The sequence below is a fragment of the Falco naumanni genome, chromosome 4, assembly GCF_017639655.2.
Source record: "Falco naumanni isolate bFalNau1 chromosome 4, bFalNau1.pat, whole genome shotgun sequence".
NCBI classification, from domain to species: domain Eukaryota; kingdom Metazoa; phylum Chordata; class Aves; order Falconiformes; family Falconidae; genus Falco; species Falco naumanni.
In genome coordinates, this window is record NC_054057.1 from 88,995,613 (window position 1) to 89,015,770 (window position 20,158).

Sequence of the window (20,158 nt, forward strand, 5' to 3'; positions counted from 1 at the left end):
TGCTGTTCAGATGAAGAGAGATGGTCGGGTCAACTGAAGCCAGAAGCAGCTGATCAAGGAGCCCTTCTGAAAGATGAACAATACAGTCTGACTACTCTAGAAGTTTCTGTACCATCATCACAACCCTAAGCACTGTTGCATGTGGCAAATGGCGGGTTGTGCACCGTTTCATCTAAGGATCCTTCCTGGAGTGGGCTGTGTTACACAGAGACCTCAGTGACCGCTGCACACAGGCCGTTGTTGGGCCGGAGGGAGCAAAGCAACACCTGTGCCGGGACACCAAGGCTGCAGCTGCCCAACAGAGCTCAGGCATGATGGAACTGTTCAGTGCGGGGCCTTGTGCGGCGGCGGCGGCTGGTTGCCTCGAAGGGAGAAAACCCCAACACGTCGAAAAGGCGCTAGGACCGGTGGGGGGCACGGCCCTGCCGTCGGCAGTTCTGGCCGCTGGAAAGGCGCTTAGGGCCTGCGAGCGGTACAACTGTACCTTCGCGCCCGGGTGCTCCTCCAGGCAGGACGGGGGCCCTGCCCTGCGGCCCGCCAGCGTCGAGCCACAAGCCCCGGGCCGGCCCCGGCTGGGGGGCACGGCGCGGCGGAAGTGGCGCTGCCCCGGCTGCGGGCCCGGCCGCGGGGGCAGGGCCGAGGCCCGGGCCGCGGGGGGTGCCGGGAGTAGGCGCGGCCTCCCGCCCCGCTCCGCGAGGCTGCGCGCTGACGTCGCGCGCGGCGGGGCAGCGGTGTGGCGGCGCGCGGGGATGGAGCAGCCGGCGGCGACGCGCTTGCGGTGCCTGGGCTCGGCCGGTGAGTGCCCGCGGGCCGCGCCCGCTCCCGGGGCCGTCGCTGGGCCGCGCCTGCCCGCCCCGCCAGCCCCGCCTGCCCCGCCTGCGCCCCGCTTCTCTGCGGCCGGCTCGGAGCTGCCCCCACCCCTGGAGGGGGGCCCCTCACCCCGCTCCGGCCAGGCGGGGCTGGCGGGCGCCGTTGCCGAGACCGGCGGGGGAGGGCGCGTTGCGGGGGGGCGCAGGTGCAGCCCGTGGGAGGGCGCCGAGGCCTGGCGCGAGGCGGGGGGGCGCCGGCAGCGAGGCCTGCGCCGAGGCGCTGCCTGCCCGGGGGGCGCGGGGCCCTCGCAGCCGCCCGGCCCCTCCCGGGGCGGCGGGGCCCTTTGTTTCGGAGGACGCGAGCGCGCCTGGCCTGGCCGGCGGCCCGGGGCGGGCTGAGGCCCGGGCGCGTTCCTTGCCTGTGGCTGCCCGCCGCAGCGCCGCGGGGCTCGTTGTCCCGTTGTGCTGGCATGTTGAGGGAGCTCCCGTTTTGCCGTTGTAAAAACGGGTGTTCCGAGACCGGCCGTTATAGGAGAGCACTGCAGATGTAAAGCAGTGCCTCCTGAGCTCTACAGGTACCAAACGTCGTGAGGCTTAGAACTGAAACTGTCAGCTTAACCTGTGTGTACAGCCGCTGTTGTCCCTGACACCAGAACTACCGGGTAACGGACGCTGGGGCCAGCAAAGCACATACATGGGGTCGAGGTGTCACCTTCGCTACAAGATTCGATCTGTGAGGAAACTTAAGGAGGCTTCTTGGTGGGCAGAAGGTGTAACGGTGCGAGCTGCAGGGGTAAAGGTACAATTGGAAGTATAGCGGGAGAAACGTAACTACCACTGCATCAGAAACGGTGTCCGTCGGCCACAGACCTTACAATCATCTGCTGCAAGGTGGAAGCTGTTAATACCCCCTGTCTGGGCTACTGGTAATGCCCCGCACCAGAGCCAGTGCAGGACAGTCCTCCTGACTATGGAGAGCAAGTGGCCCAGTCCTTGCTACTCACTGGTGGTCCTGTCTTAAGCAAGGTCAGCATGTTGTGGATAGCTTCATTTTTTTGCCACTGAAAAGTGTGGGGGTGTCCCGTCCCCCCATGTACCACATAGAAGTTGCTGGCTTTTGTTTTTTTAAGCAGGTCTGTACCATCTTGTTGTAGCTAAAGATCCAATAATTAAAACCTGCATCTAGTTCAGATACAAACCAGAAATCATTAAAAGACGACAGGTTTTTTTCTGTGTGTTTAAAGAGGTACTTTCCTTAGGAAATGGGTTATATCTAGCGAGTCATCTGTTCTGGTGGATGCTTTGGTGCTTGTCTATAAGCTGGTGGCGTTTGTATTGAGCAGGCTGCTGGGGCTTGCACTGGAGTTAGGCAAACCTTGTTTTTGAACTGTTCAGAAAAAAATGGTATGATAATATCTTGGGCTGGGTTTCTAGGAATTTTTGCTCAGAGGTCTGGGGGAGGAGTCATCTTTCTCCACTTGCTTTTCCAGTGTGTTTTCACAGTGTGGTGTGTTGTTCTCAGCCAGTTTCAGCTGTCATCTTCTAGTGAAAGCTGGGCTTTGGGATCACTGGTAGCTGGGAATCACTGAGTTTAAGCTGTTGCTCAGGTGAGCTGCCTGACTAGCTTCCCCTTGATGGACCTGAAGTTTCCTCACACCTTAAATATGGTTAGTGGTTCTCCTTTGCCTCTGTCCTCTAAGGCATTGTGAAAGGTGATCGCTGCAGTGCGCTTGAATGCTGCTTGACTAAACGATACTTACAGAGAAGATGTACGCTTATGATAAGGATGTGAGTCTCTTTAGAACTAATAGGGCACTCATGCTAACTCTCCAGGTTGAGGGAGAGCGGGTAGCATTTCTACAGTGAGGCTTGTTGAAGTGGTTTGTGGGCACCCAGCTCTGGGTGGCCCTGTCTGAGCAGGGGGTTGGACCAGGTGACCTCCTGAGGTCCCTGCCAGCCTCAACTGGGCTGTCATTCTGTGAACTCAGCAGTGTTTAATATGGGATAAACTGGCATCTTTGGAAAAAGTGAAGATATGTGAAATGCAATGTGAAGGTGGCAGGCTAGATGTGATTTGTCAGCACTACTAGAAAGTGAGTAGTCTGCCTCATAAATCCCCTGAACAGTTGAGATACTGTATGTTGTCATGGCACAGTGAACTGATTCTTTAAGCTTGAGTATAAGCTCCAGCTTCTTAAAATTGTTCCTCCAACCAAGCATGTTCAAATGGTCATGGAAGGAAAAAGAAAAAAGGAGGAAACAAGTACTTGTATGGAGTTAAACATATGTCTTGCAAAATGACATATCTTCAGACTTTCAGAAGCTTTTTATGATATTGCAAAATTAGCTGACCTTTTTTATTTGTAAAGAATCCTGCTGTTGCACCAAAAGTACAGAAACTTGTATCACAGTAACACTGGACAGCTTTGATTTGGAACCTAGATCTGCCATACTATGTGAAATGCCAACACAGAGGCAGAAGGTCTCTGCCCCAAAGTGTTTCCATTTTATGAACTTAATTCCTAATTAGGTAAGCTCAGAAGTACACCAACACTCCTAAATGCTTATGCCATGCAGGAACTCCCCTAGTATGTACCTTATACCTGTGCTGTGTTCTTCTTCCATTGCTCTCTGTGTTGGTCCTCATTTTGGAAAGCAGCTTAATTCTTTAGTCAGACACTGGTCACACAAGCATTCCTGTGTGACAATGGGCAGTGAACATCAAGGCGTTTAATGAGCTGGGAAGCTTTGTGTGAAACAAGGCACTTTGTGGTGTGGCATTGTGTTGCATGCTCTGTTATGATCAAACATTATCTGAATGCTTAAAGCATTTTCCTCCTTGAGATAATGTATTAAAGTACTCAGAGAATGAGAACTTGAGGCTGCTTCTGATTTTAAATATGTCAAAGCTAGCAGAAACACAGTATTTCAAGTAAGAGTTAATTCAGAGGAGACTCTGAATCTGTGGGGCTGTTTTGTTCCTTATCAGACGTTAATGGTGTTTCTTACTATGCTTGCTAATTTTGACAGGTCTTTCTCCTCTACAAAGAAGCTTTATTGCCAAGATTTACTCTGAAAATTACCTACACTACTGACTGCAGACATCTACAAATGTAGAAGCTGATAAATCGTATCTTCTTCCCTCCCGTGACTGTCCTGTTTCCTGTGGAATTTATACTTCTGAGTATTTTAAAAATTAGACCTCTGTTGAAGACATTCGGATTACAACTGTGATCATATCTATGCAAAGAGACAAGCTAGCTTGAGCAATTTCGAGGTATGTATGCCTACTATGACTTCATAACAAATGGGAAGAAAAGGCTATCTGATTAAAGGGCGACGAGAACTCTAGGCTTACTTTGCCTAGATTCAGATTGATCTGCACCGTTATTCATGGTTTTAGCAGTGGAATATACATACGGACAGTGGGACTGTAGGAGCACCAGAATATCCAGCTGGCATTATGCGGAGAGTGACTTGTTCGAACCTGCTGTAGGAATATTCAAAAGATTCCTTTCAGGAGAGCTTGTGTTGTGTGACCTGAGTCTTCGCTGCTTACCCATTTGGTTCTTAAATGCCACCAAGGTCTACAGAGATTTTCTTCCATGAATTTGACAGACATTAAGTTGTCATTGAAATGCACCTGGAAGGCAGTGGTGGTTTCTCTGTTTGGTTAGATGGACTGTTCAGATTAAGTTAGGAGATACCTGCCTTGAATTGGAAAGTATCTTCAGTGAAGGCTAGAAAATAAGTAGGTCTTGCTTGCCTTCCTATGCACAGGTCTTTGTTGGTCATAGAAAGCAGCCAGTCTTATAGGGCAATCTGCCTGTGCTGTGCAAGACTAGCAGAGCTGGGTGAGCTTTGCTTTGTGACTGTGGAGCTTTGTCCTACCTGGGTCACAGAAGATGGGGAACCTTAGTTGTTCAAGAAGCGCAGAAATTCACCAGCCTTCATGACTGTATTTTACCTTAAAGGCTTTTAGCTGTACTTTCACATAGAATTCTAAACCAGGAATGAGGAAGTTGGGTAACTTCCTCTGTATAGGCTTAGAAGAGGCCAGTGTGCACTGATAATATCTGTTACCCTCCATTTGTAAACTACTTGGACATGGTTATCTTTTCTGTGATGTGAGTGTTCATGCTAATGCTCCGGGGCAGTGGCAGTCGTATCAATTATTTGTGGATTACAACGAAAGGTAGCCAAACACATCGCGGTCTTCCGGAAAAGACTGTTTATTTGTTATTTCCTTTTTTTTTAAAAAAGGAAAACTAATATGTTGAAAGTAGATACCTGACTGAATCATTCAGGGTACTCCACTGCTGTACATTATGTATTTAGCAGACACACTGTTCTGAAGAGCTTTTTATTCATGAGCACCAGTGGTTGAGGGTGAGATGATACTGGAGGGACACTGATCTAAACTGCCTACCTGTCTGGCTTAATAGACTGATGATGATGATCCTGTAACAGGACAGCAAGATGGACTGTCTGCAATGCTAGGCTAAACTGTAACTGGCAGTGAAGTGCTGTGGTTGAGAAGAGGGTCTTTGTCTATACTGCGGTTATTCCTCCTGTCATTCCCCTACAAGCAGAGCTAGGATCAGGAGGGGGATAGCTTGGTAAATTTCTCAATTGCAGATGGGCACAACTTAGTGCAGCAGACTTTAAATATGTGTTCCTCAGTCTAACCTGGATGTTGTTATATGGCTGTGGTAGTATACTAAAACAGCATTGGGCACAACAGTAGTTTTGTTTCCTCTGAACTGCTTTCATGAAAACTGGAGGCACACACCAGAGCTCCAGGTGTGAAATGGTTTGCTGAACCATTACAATTTTGGTGTGTGTTTTAGCATGCGAGGGACTTGGGAGTCTGTGATCCAAATGGGTGCGTTTTTTTTAACTTGTAATACCAATAAGTTATGGTCTATGTAATTCCATCAATTAAAATTGGTGCTCATTTTCCAAAAAGCTGTTGTTCTGTGAACGATGCAACAATTCCTGCAGTAGCTCTGAGAATCTGTAAGAGTACATAGATTCTGTGTGTCCCTGGCTGTATATCCGTAGCAAGGTTATTTCCTTCTCTGTAAGATAAGGTTGTTCTATCTTTGTAAAACATGCCATTTCATGAAAAACATCATTTAAGTGGTGTTTGCAGTAACTGCAGCTCCATTATTCAAACTTGTGTGACTAAAAGTGAATGCTGGTATGTGGAATGCAAAGAATTTGAGTGTAAGATGAAGTTTTCTTTTGATGTGAAGAAGTAACCTGAAAGGTGAAATTGTGTGCATTGGAGAATGTTGCCCTAAAACTGCCCTACAAGTTGTCTAAAAAGTTTCAAAGAACATTAAAGGGCACTGAGATGTTGAGATGGATGCTGTTGATGCAACTTGTGTGATGGGTTATGATGAGAAGTCTCTTCAGAGACAAATTGGCAAATTTCTGTATTTCTCAGATTTGTTTGAGATGGTTGGTATCCCTTACAAAAAATCCTTAGTGGCCTGTCCTTGTGAGTTGTTGGCTGTTTTTCTGGAAGCTAGTTTCCATGTTGATTATCCTGTTAGCAAATAAATGTGTTTTTCATGATCTCCAGGTATACTAGTTTGAATCAAAAAGACTGTAGCCTTTTCTGGGAGTGATATTGCACCTGTAAGAGGCTTGGTGTTTGTGAATCACTGCTGGTGGGAGAGTGTTGAACAAGCATCTTAGGCTTTAGTGGGTTGTCATAGTAAGGTATAATACCGCTTGTCTGTAAGGAGTGGTGAGCGTGCATTACCACAAGTATGAGGCTGAATAATGGTTAAAATTGGAGAAATGAAAGAAAAGTGACTTTTGATTGGGTTCTGTTATGACTGAACTTAATATGATTCAGGCCAGTCGTGGTTGACTGACTGGCAAGGTGAAAGTGTTGTTGTAGAACGGTCCCTTCAGGGTGTGTGGTGCTGTGATTGTTCACTGTGTCACCCTTCAGCTGGGATAACCTGTAGCTCCAGTCTTCAGTGCTCCTGTTGGGGCTGGGGTGCTTGCTGTTTGTGTTGCACAGCTGTTTGGTTTTGACTCCTTAAAGCCATGGCAGTGAGACGTGGTCCTGGCTGAACCCACCTGTGCCAGTGCTGGTGTGTGTCAGCCGCAGCTTGCTGCGAAACCCCTGCACGTCTTGTCTCCTCATACTCCTCCAGAAGTAGGTCTCAAAAGTGGGATATGCTTGTGTCATTGCTAGGGGAAAGCACAGGTTGGTGTGGCTTGGTTACCATTAATTAATTTTTTTGCTAAGGAAGAGCATGAATTGGATATGTGAACCGTTTCTTAACAGGAAGAGTGTGGTTAGTTCACATTGTATACCTGTGAGAAGTTTGACTGCTTGGTCTGCAGAGCATCCTGGCGTAGAGATGTGAGGGTTTGTCATGTGTGGTGGGGGTGGGGAGGCTGTAACAGCTGCTGCTTGCTGGTCTGTCTGCAGAGCAGTTTCTGTGCTGGGCATGCTTTTGCGGTGGATGTTGGTTTTCAGATGATTTGTTGTGCTGAAAGACTAAGTTTTGGGTTTGGTTTACCAAAGTTCTTAAATGCTTCAGGTGCAATACCAGTTTGTGGGAGAAGAAAAAAAAGAGTGGTTTTTGAATTAGTGTTGGTTTAACTCCTTGATGAGTGTCTTAAGTTTTCATCTCTAAAAAGAGTCTGCTCTAGCAGTGACAGTCTAAGAAAACAACTTTTTTTTTCTGTGCCACAGATGATGCTCCCAGAATCACTTGAAGACATCCAGTATTTTAGGATCAGCTGAGATTTAAACCTTGTGTGTCCAAAAGATGCCAGATCTAGCTACTAAACTCTTCTAGCTTCCTGAACTCCTCTGGCTTCCTAAGAGAACGTGTCCGTTGAGGGTTCTTTTGTTTTGATGTCTGTCACTTGCTGGAAACAAATCTGTTTTCCTGGTGCATTCCAATAACTACTGACTTCAGCCCTCCTCTGCTGAAGACAGTCTCCCTCTGCTTTTCTTTGGGTGTGCTGTGTGTGTTATCTTGTAAGCTTGCCCAAGGAAGCCTTCAAATATTAACATGAACAGCAAATGCAACAAATTCCTGTTTAGAGAATAGTCAGATGTGGTTTTTAGTTGCTGCTAAAATGAGTTAAGAAATTGTTCTAAATTTTTTCCTAAGCCAGTATTTCTTTCTAAAATGTAGATCACCTCAAAGAGTAGAGTTAGGGAATTGAGCAGACAGCTAGCGGAACAGAAGGGATGGCAGCCTTCAATGGAGGGTGACAGAGGGGGAGCAATAACCTTTTTTGCTTGTTGGCTGCTGTCAGTTTGAGCTCATCTGACTATGCCCAGCCACCCTTCATCTGTAAATAGTTTAAAAAGAAACTCCAGGTAACACAATACTTCTAGGTTATTAGTGGCCAAGCTTCTTTAATTGTGATGGTGCAATTAATACTTGTCCTTATGGTTTAGTGATAAAACCTCAAAACTGTGGATATTCAGGTAAGAAAGGAAGTATTTTCATTCATTTTGTGGAAGTGTAACCTTTTAATGAAGTATGCCTTTTATCCAGGAAGTCTGTCTTCAGCTTTTTTTAGATGGTTTTGCTGAAATAAAAGGTCAGACTGCAAACTTCCACCCAAAGGGAGACACATAACCTATGATACAATAACTTTAGCCATTTCTCATTAATGTGTGTGTGTGTAGATAACAGTAAATCAGCTGAAGGCTGCCTGGAGTTGAGTGCGAGGCTGTACTGGCAGTGAATTTTGGCCTGGTCTCCTGAGGCAGTTTCTGCTAATCACAGAATGAAACAATAGATTTGCACAGAGAATTGCTATAGGCACTGATGGTTCTGAAACTTAAAGATCTTTACCCTTTTAAATTGGCACTTAAGCATTTAAAAAGAAGGAAAAAAAGTTACATTTTAGCAAACTCCAGGATCTGGAACTATTGCTGACCCACCTTTTTTTGTGCAAGGTTATTAAGGAAGTGCTAGAATAGCATTGGGTTTTGGCAGGTGGTCATGTTACATGAGACTTGGAAAAGATAAGCGTGTGTTTGTAAAAGAAAAGAGCCATTGCTCTGAGGATGGCAGCTTTCAGATTGAGAACAGCTGTGCAATGCTGACATCTGAGCCTCTGCACTAATTCCAGCAGGTGTGTGTGGTTGGTGTAGGAGCTGTAGCCTCACTCTCTCATGAGAAGACAACCAGCAATCATTTGCTTCTAGTTCAGTCTTAGCTTCTTACTAGCTCCTGCAGATAGTGATGAAAGCCAGGATTTTATTTGGATGGCACCATCATTGTGCTGGCAGAAGAATTTCGTCTGGTCGTTGGTGGGTATGTAATTGGGCTGTTCCGATACCTAAGTTAGTCCATATAGTTCTCTAACGCTGCAGTTCATAGTGCAGTGGTAACTCACAGGTCTATACATTAAGCAGTACTAAACAAAGCAACTTGATTTCAAAGACCACTACAGAGACTCAGGCTTGTCTTAGATCCTGAGAAGTGTATTTTTGTCCTGTTAGAAAGCATGAGAGGGAATGGTTGATTGGAGTGATGTTTTTCTATTTAGAGTAGTTCCTCAGATAGTGATCTGTGTTACTGATGTGATAGCATAAGAAAACTCATGATTTGGAGGCATCCTTGTATTCCAGGTGTTTTTTTCCCCTCATGTATTCATGTTGATTCAATGCCTGAGATATTTTGTCTCCAGGCTTTGCATAAGAATTATGATCAAATATAGCTGCTGGTCCTGTTATGCCTGACTGGATGATCTCAGGAGCAGATACCTGTGGTGTTCATTGAGGCTGTGCTTTAAAATAGCAGTTGATACAGCTGTCTCATGGATCTATGTTCTCTGCTTTGTGCCTTTGGCACTTAATGTTGTGATGTGCTGTCAGGTTCTGCTGATTTTTAATGCCTGAAATAACACTCCAAAAGAAATCTGTAAAAAGTTCTGTAGCAAGAAGCTAATAAATTGCAGCTGAACTTATCCATGGCCTTTGGTGGCAGTAATTGATAGCTATTACAGGAGAGTAATTTATAGCTATTTACCGACAATTTGGTGTGAAAATGCTATTTGCTGAAACTGGGACTTTCTGAATAAGTTTGATCTTGAGTGGGTTAGTCCAAAACAGAAATGCTGGAGAAGGGAACCTGTTGTGTTTTGAGGTGAATATTACTAATTTTTTGTGTGACCAGATGCGATATTGGTGTGAAAAAGGCGGTGCATTTTTTACCCTGATGGATGAAAGTTCATTTCTTGGGATTTTGGAATTGCAGTTATTGATTTTTTTTTAACATTTTTTTTAATTTATTTTAAGTTTGTTGGAATTCCTGTAAACAGCTGCTATCATGGCCTTTCAGTACTCATCATGTAGCTGCATCTGCGCTGCTCAAGTTGTATTTGCTCTTCCTCTTTTCTTGGGGGGACTTCACTACAGAAACATTTATAGGTTGCCACCAGTGCAGCACCTTTAAAATTCTGGTGTAGGTATGGCTCTCTTTACAGTGTCAATTGTTAAGGAAGAGCCAACCTGACATCACATTGCTGAGCTGCAAAACTTCCATCTAACATCTCCAGAAACCTTGGAGGAGGCAAAGGTGGCAATGAAAGCAAATGTTTTGAGCCACGACATCTAAAGGAAGGCTGACGCTCCAAAATCTGCAACTGCCCAGGCATGGGAGAGAAATTGAGACTCTGGTGAGCAGGCTGGCTCCTTCCTCCTAGGAATTTTCTGGCCCCAGTGTGAGTGTGCTAATTTGCTTGTATCTTCATTGCTTTATTTTTTTCCTTTTTTTCAGTTTTACCTTTTTTAATCATTCGGGGAGATCTTCACCTGTGAAGATGTTCAAATATTTGTTACTATTAATGTTTAATTAAAATCCATCTGGAAAAAGTGATGGAAAGAAAGCTTCCTGAAATGTAAAGCTGAAACAATGTAGGAAACATTAATATTCTGAGAGTTCTAAGAGATTAATTGATAACTGAACTATAGGGGGAAGTCATTAAAGTTTGGCTTGGGAAATGATTGAAAGTATTAATTTACATTAAAATGTAAATAAATGGGAAATTTTGAAAGTGAACCACAACTACATAACCAAAAATTGCCTTATTTTGTCTTCATGTTCAAATGTCTCCAGTTCAGTCTTGGTAAGCATTCATTTATGTAAGCCTCAGGCATTTTTTGACTAAATGGTCAGACTAATAAGGATTTGTAAGGGTTTAATTATTCTAACTGGAAAATGTGGATTCCTGTTCTGTAAGAAAATGACTGATGGATTTTTTTAGATAACTGTTTCTCCTTAAGTTGCTGCTAAAACTATACTTTTAATAACTCCTAAAAGTAGGAAGACATCAAGATAGTGCAGTTCAAGAGAACTGCTGGCTTTCTTGGTGAGGAAATGGGTTCAGACTTCCTTGGAGACAGTGATTGATGCTGGCTCTCCAGACCACCTGTAGTACATTTCTGCCCCTCACTGGAGCCTGTCGAGCAGAATTTTTCTCTGGAGCTTTAGGTTCTTTGAGCTTGCTACTCATTTGTGTTGATTGATGAGAAGTTGATGTACCAGGTGCTTGTGCTGCTGTTCAGGTACCTGGATAGGCTTGAGAAATAAGACAGGCGGGAACCTCATGAAGTTCAACAAAGGGAGATGTGAAGTCCTGCTCCTGGGGGTGGTTCCTCCTCATGCAGCAGGTGGCATACCCTGCGTGGCCACCCCGTATACCTGTACGCATACTGGGGGCTTGGGTGGCTGGAAGGCAGGTCTGCAGAAAGCAGCCTGGGAGTTCTGGTGGATACCCAAGTTGAACAACAGTTCTGTAAGGAGCTGTTAACATGGCTTGTGGGTTTGGCTTTGGCTGTAAGCCTGCATCTCCTCAGTCACAGGTAAACTTCAGCCTTATTTCAAACAAATCTGCTCCCTTTTTGTGCTGCTCAGGGTAAAGATTTTGTGGAATTTTTTTTTTCATGCGGACTCTGCCATGAATGTGGGAGGCAACATTTTGATTTTGGCTGAGGTTTTAAATGTATGACTACTAGATTCCCATTGGCAAGAAAGTCGTCAAGCCCAATTTCTTTATACCAAAATCACTGAGTTAACTACTGTCTTTGTGGGGGTGGATATCAAAGAGTGTGCGTGGCTGCTTAGCTGTGCTGTGTCTGTGCAATTTGTGTGTGTTCTCTCTAAAAAGGCATAACTAGATCTATTAGAAGAAAAGGACCATAGATGGGCATCAGTGTGTTTATTGCTTGAGTCCAAAAAGTGTAGGCCTTTATTCCTTTTAAAAGCCTTCTCAAGACTAGTCAGCTAAAAATGAGTGTATCTCACCCTGCAGCGAAATATCCATTATGTCCGTGCCAAGAAAGGTGATGAAAAGTAAATGTGGAACAGTCATCGTACTTCTAGTATAGCAAAACTCGCACTAAAGAGGTCCCATAGTAGTACAAGCAATAAAATTGCACAAGCGAAAAAACCTCAGCGTGCTTGGGATGCATATGTTCAGTGGACAGAGCAGGGAAGTTACAACTCCCGTGCGCTAACAGGTGTCTGCAGCTAGCATGGACGCGGTTCCCAAATGCATGCTGGTGCGCTGTGGTGGGTTGCGGCTCTGCTGGGTTCCTTCCCCAGCACTGGGGAAGCGGCCTGGCAGCATGGCTGTGTACTATGGGGCAAGGGTCGTGACTTGGCTCGGACGGCGTTCCGGAGGCACAGGGGCCGGTTTGACACTGTTTCTAGCCGGTAGGGTATGAATGTACTCAGTTACGTTGTTCCTTGTCTCAAGCTGTGCTTGAGCTGCCTGAGACTTACAGAAGTGGCTGTAATGAGAGTCAATCTAAAACCGCATTATGCCGGTATCCGGTTTCTGTCGGTAGCTGGTAGCAGGTTCTTGCAAGTGAGTGTAGGTGAGGAGCAGTGGATAGGGTAGTCTTTTACTGCTAGGTCCTTCTGGCTTCTGTCAAGTGTTGGATGAAGGATTCCGGGCAGCGTTTGATGGGCAAACTGAACACCTTGTTTGTAGCACTGCAGGGAGGGACTTGCTCCTACTTAATGAGGGAAAAAAAGTGCCGTTTAAACAAGCCAGCCCCAGATTAAGGCTGTTAACTGTGACACATTTTTTAGAGAGTTGCTGTTAATTAAAAGCTCCCTGGACTAGCTCAGCTGAAGGAAGATGAGGAAGGTCAATTTTCTTCTGAAGAGCAGGGATGAAACTGTCCTGTCATGACTAGGAAGGATGGTTTGGAAGTGGTAAAGCAATGTAAGCCATCGGTGCGTTAGTGAGTCCTGTTAACTTCTGATCAGAATTTCTCTGTCTTACCTTGTTTTGTGTCACGTTTTAAACAGTACTAATGCAATGAGCTGTCAGGTTTTGCAGCCTGCAAGCAGTTTTTTCCAGTGACAGTGGTCTTCAGAGAGGAGAGCTTTTCAGGTATCCTCAACAGTGTGAAGGGAACTGTCATATGGGATGCGTATTGCTTCTATTGAGTCCAAGTCTTACATCTGCAGGGAGTGGTAAAGATGGGCTGTTTAGAGCAGATGTGTTAAAGATCTGGGTTGCAGTATGGGGGTAGTTATCGGTGTTTTGGATGAGTAGGCTTTTTCCCCATTTTGCAGCTTGAATAGGTTTTGAGTTAATCTTCGTAAACTGTTTTAAGTCAAACTTGTAACTCATTTGATGCTAAATATCAGTGGAAGGCTTTCATATACCTAACACCAAGAGCATCTGAATCAGTGGGAGAAGCACTGTGATTTTGCTGAGCCGAATGAAAACTTCTTTTGATCTGTCTTTTAGTCTCAATAAGTTGAGTCAATGCTTCTGAAAGATCAGAGAACTAATACTGGGTTTGAGTCATCAGGGGGAGTATTTTACCTCCCTGTGCCAGGTTAGTTCTACTTCTTTCTTTCACAAGTCATTGTAAATATGATACTTTCCAAAATTCAGGGCTAAAAGCACATGTTAAAATCGCACGTAGTGTGAGTTGGTGGTAGATGGTATCTTTCTTTACCAGCCTGCTAATTTAACTTGCTTTAACCCTCTTGCAACTCCAAGCCTGGAGTAAAACTTTCTTTTAGAACTAGAGGTACTAAATCTTGCCAGCTTCTGTGCTGGCATTGTCGCAGATGAATCTGCTAGGAATGAACATGAGAGGCCATTTCTTTTTTTATGATTAGCATGCTTAAAAGTGTCTCTGTAATACTTAAAATAGCCGTAGTGTACCCTTTTGTCTTCCCTTGGAAGTGGAATGAAAATACCTGTATTTCTACTTTGTGTTTTGCTTGTTCCTGACATTTGAGTCAGCTTTGACACACTGAAAGTGACAGCATCTCCTGGCAGACAGGCCGTGAGAATAAAAGCAGCTTTGATCTCTTCCTTCCACCTCTTCCCCTCCTGAAAAGGCCCTGCCAAAACATTTGGCATGGCATAGTAATGTTGCATTTTTCCAGAGGCTGGAGAATCTGGTGCAGATAATGCAAATGTTGATAGGGAAAGTGGATAGTAGGAGCGCGACTGATCACAGAAACATTTTACATGCTTTGCAGAATTAAATCTGTTCCAGTGAAAGATTTCTTTCAAGAGGGGAAAGCTAAAAGAAACTGGATTACTCCTTTTCATGTGTAGAATCCCTTTTGGTATTTGAAGGTAAGGTGGGCTCATATTGTTGCTCTGAACAGGCTTGGTATAGGCTCCTGCCTGTGAAGGAAATGCCTCCATAGCTGGTCTTAACCATGTTAATGAAACATTTGTGTCTGCTGTGGTGCAAGTGGAATGTACTTCTGCTGCTGTATATCCCTGCAGTAGTGAAAGCTGATAAAGTAGCTTAAAGCAGTTTCTTCAAATAATGACCTGTGGCTTAAAGCTGCATTTTGAATGAGGCAGACACTTAGGAGTGTATGTCGCATGTAGCATTTTGCTTGATATGGTCCACAGAAGCCTGGAGCTCTCCCTGTCTCTGACTTGAGAGGGAAGTCGGTTGCACCAATGACCATGTTTTCCTGAAACATCGCATTTCTTAACTCATCTTCACCCCCTTGTCATCCTCTGGGCTGCGGGGCTTTCAGTTTCCATTTGGTTTTGCTCTGGGCCTCAAAGAGCATGCCTGCAGGCAGCTGGGATGGCCCAGCTGTTGCCTGTTCTGGACTGTGCACTTGGGAGTGGTGTGCCTGTGTCATCATTTTCCCTGCTTGAGTCCTTGATAGTCACGCTGCTATTGCTAATGACTTTACTGCATGCTGGAATGTAGAAAAGTTAAGTCATGTCATTAAAAAACCCACAACTAATATGCAGATCTTCATTTTTTGTCTACTCAGTTGTGAGCTGTGGCTTCAAATCATGAGTATATGCAGGCATCCAGTGAAAAATGACTTGTTGCTAACAATAACATTAGCCAGTACCTCTCTCTTGTAGTCCTGGTCTGTTTGTTCCTTATTTACATACACACAGGGCTCCTTTCTATGTGGAAGTTCCAATATTGTGTATAGTTGCTTAATACTTCTTCACTGTTTCCCTTTAGGGAAGGTAGTTTATCTGTTTACAAAACATGGTGTTTGAAATGTAAAAGTGAAATTATTTTTGTTTTGATGAGTCCTTGCTGAAGCCCATATGAGTTCCTGTTTCTCCAGCTGCTGTGACTGTAAAATCAGATACGAGGTTTTTAATAACACCACTTTGGAGTAACTGTGCCCTGTCTCTGAACTGCCTCCCTTCTTTAACCTTGTCTCGAAGTTGCTATAACCAGCTCTGTGGTCAGTCTCCACCCGGTCCCATTTTCCTTCAAATCTGAATTCTTTTGATTTGGTTCGCATCACAGCCCTGGAAACAGATGTGCCTACAGCAACTGAAGCGGTGGGATGACATGCTGCGGGATTGAAAATGAGCCGCAGGGGGCAAAAGAGGTTGGAAATGCCTTATATTGCTATTTCTGTCATACTTGTTGTATTGCAAAAGGCCAGCCTCAGATCCCTGCTTAAACTGTGACTGGAGATGGTCCCTCCACGTGCCCTCCAGTGAAGCACTGAATTCAGAATATGCAGTTGACTGGTTTGTAGAACATGTAAACATGATTACAATTTTTTCCCTTTAGAAAAAAGCAGAGATGTTCTTGAGGAAATGCTGCAGTTTGGCTTACTCTTCTTTAAAACCAAATTGAAAGGAAAGTGAGGATGTGGCTTTTCTGAAACTGCTCACTAAATCAAGTGAAAGTGTCAGCAGTAGGTTATCTCTTGCCCAGTTGTGCAGCTGTAAATTGCAGTCTTGTGTAAGGTTTCCCACAATATACATAGTTGTAGTGGACACAATGTAAAACTACTGCTTTTTAACCCATCTTGTTAAAGAGAAAGACCTGCTAATAGGCAAGTTTCCTCTTATGTCTAGTAAAACAGATGGTCTTTGTAAGAATTCTTTGTATATATACAGATTCGTCAAATTTCTTTTTCTTCTGAAATACCGGCAGACTGCATTAAGTGCGTTTACCAAAAAATTCCTGGAAAATGTGTTTGATATATGTAGTTGTGAATGCTGGCAAATCAGAAGGCTCTTACTAAATCTTTCTTTAACTTTGATTTAGCTTTCTTGAAACACTGGTTTTATTGATTTGATGCAAAATAACCTATGTGTAGCCTTTTCCAGGAAAGGATATTTTTGAAGTGGTTTTGGTAGGTTCCAGATATGGTACTGTACACTGTCCATAAGCAAATTGGAAGGTGGCGACAGTGAGAGATCATGTAGGTATGACATTAACCTTATAAGGGTGAATTTTAAGTTTGGTTCTCTGAACCAAAAGTCTTACATAATCTTAAGGCAGCTTCTTGATGTCCCTGTGTTTGTTTTTTCATATGAAAACTAGAAAAATAATATAATCCAATATAATGGAGTAACATTCCAAAGGTGGTAGATTCATAGACTACTCACCTGTAATGGTAATGTAAACCTATAAATACTTTATCTAGCTAAGAAATTCGTTGGAGTGAAGGAAGTGCTTTAAAGATAACCGGTGCTTTCTAGAAGGAACAACAAGAAGCTCTATTAAACTGCAAAAACAGAAACATTGCCCTACAGTCAGACTATTATGGAATATCACCTGTGGACAAAGCAGTACAGTCTTAGAAGTAGTCTAATAAATTTACAGGTCACAAGCTACGGAAATACAGCTGAAACATTTTGCTTTGATTTTCATGTGATGTTTATAGCAGATACCAAAACCTGAATGATTATGTATTGGTACCTCTGTGTGGTTCTTGATTTTGGAGTCTTGACCGCTTCTTCCTAGCTTTGATTCAGACAACAGCATAAACACTAAGAATACTGGAATATTCATAGAGGGATGGAAAAGATTTCAATGTCAATTCCTTGTACGGCAAAGCACTAGAAACCTTTCTGAAAACCAGTCACTCGGCTTTAAGCCACTGCAGTTTCCTAATCAACAAGGAAAATTGCCTAATCTTTGATATTTGTCTCTATGGTCCTTACACTGTGAATTTCTGACTTTGCAGAACCATTGGTCTTTATATTTATAGCAATCAATGAGCAGTACTTATAGGACAGTAGTAACTTATAGGTTGTCCATAAGTGACATTGTAGATACTTCATTCTGATGTGGGTGGATTCAGGAAGACATTTCTTAAGAGAAGCAATCGGAAGGAGAAAGGAATCTGTTGCTTGTTAAGAGTGTGTTTGGTATCTGCTCATCTGTGACTTGAGTACAATTTTCTCTTATCTACAGGATTAATATTTGAGCTTTCAGGAACAATAACCTGTGTGCGTTAGTTTTGCTGGTCAGCAGTATTAAATGTAGAGTTATAGGAAGGAACTGTTTTCAACAGGATGTGGATTTGAGAAGTGGCTGATGTTGAAAAATCACCTTTGGTCTATGAACATGCTACCCTTTCACAGTACAAGCATGTGAACCATTAATGGGTGCAGCAGTAGAAATGGTAAATACATTTTGGTGTGCCAAAGCATAAAATCTTGTACTGATGAACCCTTAAAATGACCATTTGTTAATGTGCATGGGGAAGGCATAAGTAAAGGTGACCTTCCCTCCTCACTTCTGCTCAGGAGAGGAGGACAATTCTTAATGCCTTTCGAGTGACCTCAGGGATCTACTTCCACACTTTTCCTTGCAGCATACTCAGCCCTAACAAGTGTGTGAATGGACTGTGTAGATCAGTTTTAGGCTTGTGAGGATTCTAGGAGAGAGTTTGTATGTCTCGTATGGTGCTGTTTCTGTCTCTGAATATCTTAATCTTAAGTTGCTCCTTGGTGATGATTGTGTAATTCGTACATAAACACACTGCCAGCCTTTCATATTTTATTAACACTGTGCTGGAGAGAGTTTGTGTGTTGATATTCATACAAGTGACCTGTGGTTTGTGTAGGTCGTGGGACAACTAAATGAAGAATTGATTTACAGTGCACATGTCAGTTGGCTTAAATAATCCTTTTACCAAAAGAATAGTTGGCTACCTTTATATAATTCAGCAGCTTGGCATTCTGAGTTTGAGTTATTCTTAACTGATATGTGTACACATTGCCTGCGAAGGAATCTATGTGTTTTGCTCCATTGTAAAGCGTTCTATTAAAGTACCTTCACTGCTGTTACCCTCAGTGTTTCTCCCCTTCTGCTAGCTGGGTGGTTCATACTGTGCATATAGGAAAACATTAGGCACAGAGGCTGACTTGGTCAAGGTCTTTTCACAAGACTGAGAAAGCTGGTTTAGCCCAGGATGTCCGGTCTGAGCCTGTACTTCAGCCACTGAACTGTGTTCCTGTGGAATCACTGGTGTAAGAAGGGAGAGCAAGGATAACAGAGATGGCATAATTCAGCAGACTTCCATCTTGACTTCTGGATAATGCTGGGAATAGGTTGGGGGGTTTAGGGAAATCATTAGGCAGAAAGCAGAAAAACCTATTGTTACCCTACTACGTTGGTTTTGCCCTGTAATGCTGTACAGCTGGCTTTAAAAATGAGCTGTAGGTCTCTTGCTTTGCCTTGTGTCCCCGTTCCTATTAAAGTGGAGTCTTCTCTCTGTCCAGTGCAGCCTTTCTTGCTGTATTGAGTGGTGTGGACTCCTGATCCGGAGCACTGTGGATTAATTAAATTAATTCCTCAGGGCATGTCACCTGCTGCTCCTTACTGTTTCATCAAAAATAGCTGGCTTTGGGCTATTCCCCTTTTCTAAAATCTTACATGCAGAACCTCAGCAGAAATTTGGCTTGCTTTACATATACTTGAAGCTGAGGCGTTTTTCCCCATCATCTCCCAGCTGCACTATTTAATATGCTGAGTCTTTCTCTGTTTTTTCTTTCAGTATGTTCTTTCATCTATATTCCATTTCTTTCCTTGCATGCAGTACTGTCAGTGTCAAGGTTGTGGCCAGATGGGGGACTCGGATATCCATATATCTTTATATATATCTTCTGTCCCTGGTTTTTCTTTTGGACTTCACTAGAATTCCAGGAAATCTTTTGTTGGGTGAATTTTGGAGGAGGAGAAAGAATTACTGTTTTGAAAACTACAGGTATATTTTCCATTAAAAATGATGTTGCTTTCTGGTCATTGCTTCCTGTATTCTGCCATCTTACCTATGTTCTTTACATTTTATTACTACTTGTATGTCTTTTTCTTCCATTCTTGCCCCAGTTCTCTACTCAGACTTTAAAAAAATTGTTCTGTTATATTAAAATAGCTAAATACACCTGTTTCTCCAGGTATTGGGTAGTCATGCCACCATCCAGCTGGGGTTTTGGGTCACATGATTTACTGTTGTCTTTCTCTGAATGTTTTCTGAACTGCAGTCCCCTTGGATTGTAAACCCATTCTGGTTTCTTATGTGCTCCTCTTTCTTACAGGATTAGCTGCAAACACCTGTAGCTTTCTGCCCCTATTTCCTCTGCTGGTTGTTGCTGAACGATGCTGCTTTTAAAATACGTTAATGCTCCTGTGGATGTAAATCACTTGCTCGGGGTTCTCAGTTTCCATAAAGTGGTTTTTCAGATTGCCCCTCTAATCTTTCTTGCTAAACTGTTTGCTTTTATACAGAATCCATTTTGAGATGAGTTCCTGAAAATAATTTGGGATTTCTCAAACTAAGCTGGGCTGTTTCTTAATAAAAATAATTCTTATCCTGAATCAACAGAAAGATGTTTTTCTTCTGCCAAATATGAGGAATGGGAAGCATCTCCTACCTAAGATCCCTGCTGTCTGTGGACTACAACTCTCTGATGAGCTATTAAACTGACCTGTTTGTGGAATAAAACAAATGAGGGTTCCTTAGGTAATTGTACTTAAGATTAATGTTAAGGGTTCGAGTTGTTCAAATACAGCATAAATAACAGGTATTTAATATATTCTACAAAAAGGCAAAATCTTTTCT

General features: G+C 43.6%; 1 protein-coding gene across 4 annotated transcripts in view; it reads left to right on the forward strand.

Moving 5' to 3' along the window:
• Positions 1-698: 698 nt before the first annotated feature.
• Positions 699-20,158, forward strand: part of TMCC1 (transmembrane and coiled-coil domain family 1) — a 120,311-nt gene continuing 100,851 nt past the window's right edge. Inside the window, exons 1-3 of one of the 4 annotated variants that reach the window (XM_040589933.1) lie at positions 699-795; positions 3,840-4,086; positions 19,922-20,059. The gene's annotated coding sequence lies outside the window, so the exon portion shown is untranslated. Of the gene's footprint in view, positions 796-2,319; positions 2,477-3,839; positions 4,087-19,921; positions 20,060-20,158 lie in introns of those variants that run through there. The other 3 variants (XM_040589932.1, XM_040589936.1, XM_040589935.1) reach the window with 3 other exon arrangements.